The sequence below is a fragment of the Ictalurus punctatus genome, chromosome 24 (genome assembly GCF_001660625.3).
Source record: "Ictalurus punctatus breed USDA103 chromosome 24, Coco_2.0, whole genome shotgun sequence".
Classification (NCBI taxonomy): domain Eukaryota; kingdom Metazoa; phylum Chordata; class Actinopteri; order Siluriformes; family Ictaluridae; genus Ictalurus; species Ictalurus punctatus.
In genome coordinates this window covers 9090563-9096517 of record NC_030439.2, presented here as the reverse complement: position 1 = coordinate 9096517, position 5955 = coordinate 9090563, and the positions used below count along the sequence as shown (strand labels likewise).

The 5955-nt window shown below is 37.4% G+C and overlaps 1 long non-coding RNA gene across 2 annotated transcripts; it reads right to left on the bottom strand.

The window, feature by feature from the left end:
- Positions 1 to 215: 215 nt before the first annotated feature.
- Positions 216 to 1410, bottom strand: LOC108256867 (uncharacterized). Of its 2 annotated transcripts, none has more exons than XR_001810363.2 (4): positions 1387 to 1410; positions 1159 to 1320; positions 441 to 541; positions 216 to 396 (listed from the first exon to the last, which is right to left on the bottom strand). It is a non-coding gene; the product is annotated as an uncharacterized LOC108256867 (long non-coding RNA). The 2 variants fall into 2 exon arrangements; XR_001810364.2 differs by having other exon boundaries at positions 1205 to 1320.
- Between the last annotated feature and the right edge of the window lie 4545 nt (positions 1411 to 5955).

The following is a 5955-nucleotide window of genomic DNA, read 5'->3' as shown; positions in this document are numbered from 1 at the left end:
ATTTAGGCAAGTGTGGTGCTATTCAATGTGAAGGGAGACGTTTATCCTACCAACTACCCCAGAATGTGACATTCCCAAGTGGAGGGAAAACATTTATCCCAAATTCAGTAAGTCCAACTACACCACCCTGGGGGAGAACCAGGGAAATACTCCCAAACAAAAGGCACACAGAAGTTTCACCAATCGGGGCAAGGAACATGAGAGTGAGACAAGAGTACAAGTATAGAAGTTTGTATTTTATTATGACACGTAAGCATCATTTAAAACTTAACATGAAAATAGAAAATTGCTTTCACATGAAGCACAGTAATTATTTTAAAACTAAGAACTTCTCCAGGCCCAGGCTTGGCAGGGACAAGGCAGGCCAGCTACAACTCGGGAAGTCATCCAAACCCTCTGCAAGTCACACCAAATAAATAATAATAATAAAAAATACCTACACCATAAGGAAGTTGTTGTGTTGGCACACTGAGCATGCTGTGAAGCACACTCCTGAATAAATGCAGCTAGCCACCCCTGTCCCACCAAGACTCACTAGCTCCTGGAGAGAAAGACGACACCAGTTAACCCAAAATTACACAGACACTAAACAAGACACAGAAAGACAAATATTACAGACACTGTGGTATGGTAGCTATTTTAACACCCAGGCCCACTGACACCACCACAAGAAATGGAGACAGTTGACAACACCCAAGCAGAACCAGAATTATGGTAAACAGTACAAATGACAATTATGGCCACTATAGCATGGAGACAGTAAGGGTTAACATACATCCTCTCAGTAGTAAAGTGGTTAGGTGGAACAACAAATCTCAAACAGATTTGAGGCTAGGAAACACTAGTTTTACTACTCACTCTCTTACTATATGTGGTTACAAAACAAAGCCAGACATACACCCAAAACTAAAGTAAAACAAAATACATAAAACCATGAAGCAAAACAATAAATCAAACGGAGAACATGACTGTTAAACAAAAACCAGGTAAAGCAAAACAATTGCTGAAGCAAAAACAACCCACTAAGCAAAACAGCAGCGGCGTCTCATGTAGCGTCTTCGGCAAGACTTAACTCCCTACTATCACCTTAACACAAAGATCAGAGTATCAACCTAAATCTACCAAGTCCCAATGTGAAAAAGGGAGAGGTGTACTTACTATTAGATTGAACAAACACCAGACGAGAAGTTGTATGATTACTCACAGGTAACGCGGCTCGACACACACATCATTCAGCCACCGGCTAAATGTAGCGATCACTTTACGCGATCTTCAGCGCCAATTTGCCTCAATGCACGCGCCACCAGCGCTGCTGTAAGACTATAAAAACAACAAATTAGCCTTGAGGTATTCACCTCATTACGCCATGACAAAGCCTGAACGTACCTGAAGGGAAGCGGGAAGCGGGAATGCCGGGGGAGCGAGGAACTCGGAATCACCATGACACCTATCTGCTTACCAAAATAAGGGTCCTTAAATAATCGGGTAGCTCTCACCCTATTGGCCTGCCAAAACCATATCCCAAGCAGAACCAATAGGACAGCCAAATCACTTACCCTGCCACACAAGGCACATACAGTACTTCATTATCTGACTTTGTTGGAAGGTCTCAGCATGCACATGCATATAAGAAGGTCTTTACATCATACTCACCACCAGCATTCATAGAACCACAGTGACACAGATAACTTACATTCAATCATTTCATTAATCACTGATCACTCCAATCATTTAGCCATGCCTCTGTGGTCAGCAAAAGTAGCCTTTGCTGGTTTTAATGGTCATTTAAGGCAGATCCTGGAAGAGACATTATATAAATCTCTCATGGCAAGGATCTGAGTAGCTGCCAAGGCAGCAAATGTAACAAATCCCCAGCAGGAGAGCTGCGATTCAGCTCAGCATAAGAACATCAGCAACAGGCAATAGAAAAAGCTGAACTCTGTTCTCTACACAAATGAAGCAGGTTACTGCAGTACAGAGGCAGATCAAACAATGTGCTCAAAAGTCTGTTTAATACAGTATACGAGGCTTCAGGCAAAAGAAGTGTGGTTCTGATATGTGGAGCAATGTTATGTTTGCAGATGTTTCAAACACTTTGATTATTAAAATTAGTTTGTGATATTTTTTATTCATTCTTTGAAAATTGTTGATAAAAAAAAAAAAAAAAAAAAGAATTAGCAGAATTTTACAACCTTGATGGACAGGGAAGACAATTCCTACCTGCTGTGAAAGTTATACCAGCTATCAGACTTGCTGAGCAAAAGCCAAGAAAGGTCAGATGAGAACACTTGCAGTTGAATCAAAATAGAAATTTACCTTTATGTCAGAATTTCAGCAATAATACACATTAGCTACCCAAGCTAATGTAGAATGTTGAGATCCATCTTTTCAAGCTGAGTACAACTGAGGGATTCATACACATTTAATGTGCATTTACATTCAAACACTATTATGAATGGTGCAAAGATGCTCAAGAAGGCAACACGATACATTAAAAGCCATAGGGGTGTAAACTTTTGAATAGGATGATCGGTGTAAATTGTTATTATTTTGTCTTCTGGGAAACATGTAAATATTGTATGTAGCTTCTGAAGGGTAGTACTAAATGAAAAAACTAACAAAAAAAGATCTTTAAACAAAACTATTTACACCCACTGAGGACAACTGAGGGACTCATACTTAACTATTACAAAAGGTGGAAACATTCATTGGTGCTCAAGAAGGCAACACAATATGAGTACATTAAGAGCCAGGGGGGTGTAAACTTTTGAACAGTATGATCGGTGAAAAGATGGATCTGAATACAGTCACTGTTGGAAAGGGCTCAAATATGCAGAAGATGCTGGAAAAGCAAAGAATGTGCAGGACCTGGAGGATTTTTCTGAAGAACAGTGGGCAGTTTAACTGCTCAGGACAAACAAGGGACTCATGAACAACTATGACAACACATAAAAACAGTCATTGATCATCCAGGTAACAACACACAGTATTAAGAATCAAGTGTATGTAAACTTTTGAACTGGTTCATTTGTGTAAATTCAGTTATTATTAGAGTTGGGGTACTCGATCCCAGACTCCGACTCGAGTCCAATTATCAACGAACTTGGACTTGTCACGCACTGTAGAGTTGAGTGCGCATCATGTGTAACATGAAAGGAAAATAAAAAATAAATAACAACATAAAATTAAGATAACAAGAAATTAATGAATGTGTGACCATGGGCTTTCTGTGAGCACACACTTGAAATGTGTGCACAGAAAGCCACCTCATCATGTGAGTACCGAATTGAGTTCCCTTCAGCGGCTTATTATGCTTGGACGGTGCAGGTCAAAACGCAGGTCTAGCCGTGTATTCATGCACAGTCGGTCATATTAATCACAGTCGGTTATGTCTTAAGTGTATGTAAACAGTTGGGAAAAATCAACAATTGAAGTGTGTCAAGAGAGTATATTGGATCTGTGCATAATGACTTAAAGTGACAGCAGTCTATTAAACCTGCTGCTGTCTGTGTCATTAATGTTAATCAAACAACAAAAGACAAATAGGAAATCACTCACTGACTCCTTTGACTGAATAACTTCAGTAAATGTAATAAGAATCTCTGTATATCTCATACAGTGAAGTCTATTTTATTTTACATTTAATTGCTTTATTCATTTACCATAATAATTCTTACTTGAATACTGATAGACCTACCTGAGAAAATTTATCGTTATCGTTGTAATAAGATTGTCATAACACACACCCCTAAACATTAGCATTTGGTGATTCTAGTGTTGAATGTTATGTAAAATGTGAAATGTACTTCTTTATGTAGTACATATCATAAACCCTGCTGATAGGGATTTTTTTTTTCATTTAAGGAATTAAAATAAAAAAAGGTTACTAGAACAGAGCTGTCTTCAGAAATGAGTTTGTTGTCATTCATAGACAGATTAAAAGCAGTAATAAAGCATGAAGCTTGTTGTTATGACATGCTGCGAAATGTAACTCTACTCTCTACTCTCGCTCAGCCAATATAACTCTGAGGGAGAGGCATCAAATAACTGAAATGTCAACTCGAACTGGAGGACACAATATAGTGTGATACAATAACAAACAACTTCATTTGTATTTTCATACACGTGTAATATAATGAAAGTTCTACATATACCTCTGTATCCCTTTTTTCTTTGAAACCAATTTTTTAAACTAGTTGAGGTGCTGATGACATGAAACAAAAATATTAAATGGCAATAGCAAGATGTAATAGTGGTATGTTTTGTTACTGGTATGTTACTGTAATCTAATTACTTTTTCTGATAACACAGTAATGTAACGCATTACATTTTAAATGTATGTAATTTGATTAGAGTTACTGATGTCAATAAAACAATGTTACTTGCATTACAAACTTATTGTTAAGAAAAAAAATATTAAGTAAAATGCATTTTTAAAATAAATCACATTTTTCCTTGAACATTTTTTCTCTAGCCCCAAATAATTCTCCACTTGGAGCAGTTTGCCACTATGTAACTGAACGTCAGTAAATGAAGATGCTGGTGAAATTTTGGTGGTGTAAAATCTTCAGTGAACGGAGGTGAGACCAATCAGACAGGGTTTACAGGAAAATACATGGAAATACTCGTGTCTTATTGGCTGACAGTTTCTCAGTTTTACCAAACGATAGCTCACAGTCAGTGTGAGGAAAAATGGATATACGCTGATTTAAAAAAAACCCAACAACAATAACTAGTAAGTGGATTGAAACTGAAACATTAAAAGCCTCTGATGCTGAGCACAAAAACAAGGTGTGTAAATGTCTATATGACTTCAAGTTTACTTGAACATGATATGAGCATAAGGAGAGATAATGTACTTTGCATGGCACTGTAGCAGCTAAACCCATACAATGATAGCTTAGCTGTGCCTCCCCTTTGCCTCCCCAACACCAAAGTAGCCAAGTTAGAAAGGTTTAATATTTTATCAGTCTGGTAGTCCTACAAACAGTGACAACACCCGAGGCATGTTTTAAGATAAATCCAACTTTTTCTGATCATGTCATACATTGATGTGCGCAAAAATTACTGAAAGAACTATTTCACTTTGTAGTGTATTTTTGTAGGTTTGATGGGTTTTGAAAGTAATGTGAAAGTAAAGTAATTAGTAATCTGATTACTTTCTATATGCAGTAATCAGTAATGTAATCAGATTACAATTTTAAAGTTGTAATTAGTAACACTGGTTATGTGAAATAGCTTATTCAGGGCAATACTAAATAAAAAACAAAATGCAATTTTTGATTACTCTTATTTTTAAAAAATACATTTTAAAAACATTTAGCAGATTTTGCAAGTGTATGTAAACTGTATTTCAACTGTATTTCACCTTGGAAATATTTCCTGGGAATTCTTCTTTGGAAAGTAATACTTGGTCTTGGAGAGAACATTTCAAAATTCTTCTCCATGGTTACATGAGCTAAAGAGAGATCCACTGAAACAAAGTATCTCAGTGATGCAAAAGCATATGCAAACACACATTTACGTTCTCCCCTCCCTCTCTGTGAGAATTTGAGTGTGCCAGGTGTTAAATGGCTCCCTTTTTGGGTCAGTTTGCTGAGTGTGACAGTGTGTCGACAGCGCACAGCAGCAGGTGCGGACTGACTGTGTGAAAGCACCAGCTTGCTGTGAAAATCGCAGGCTCCTAAACGCTGTTAATCTGGATCAAGGTATTTTGGCACAGTTGGCCTACAAGTGCCCTTGAAAGAATAGGAGCTTTCACAGAAGTTTTCTTAGCTTCTACTTTTCAGAGCTTAAATGCCAAAATGAGGCAGTTTCCCACCAACATTTCTTTTTTCATCTTAAATGGCCTGTGTCCAAGAACATCAGTGAATATATTTTTATCTATTCATAAGAATGGCAAGGTTTGATGCATTCCTTGATTTCCTGCAGATCCTTTGAATATTAATGTGAAAG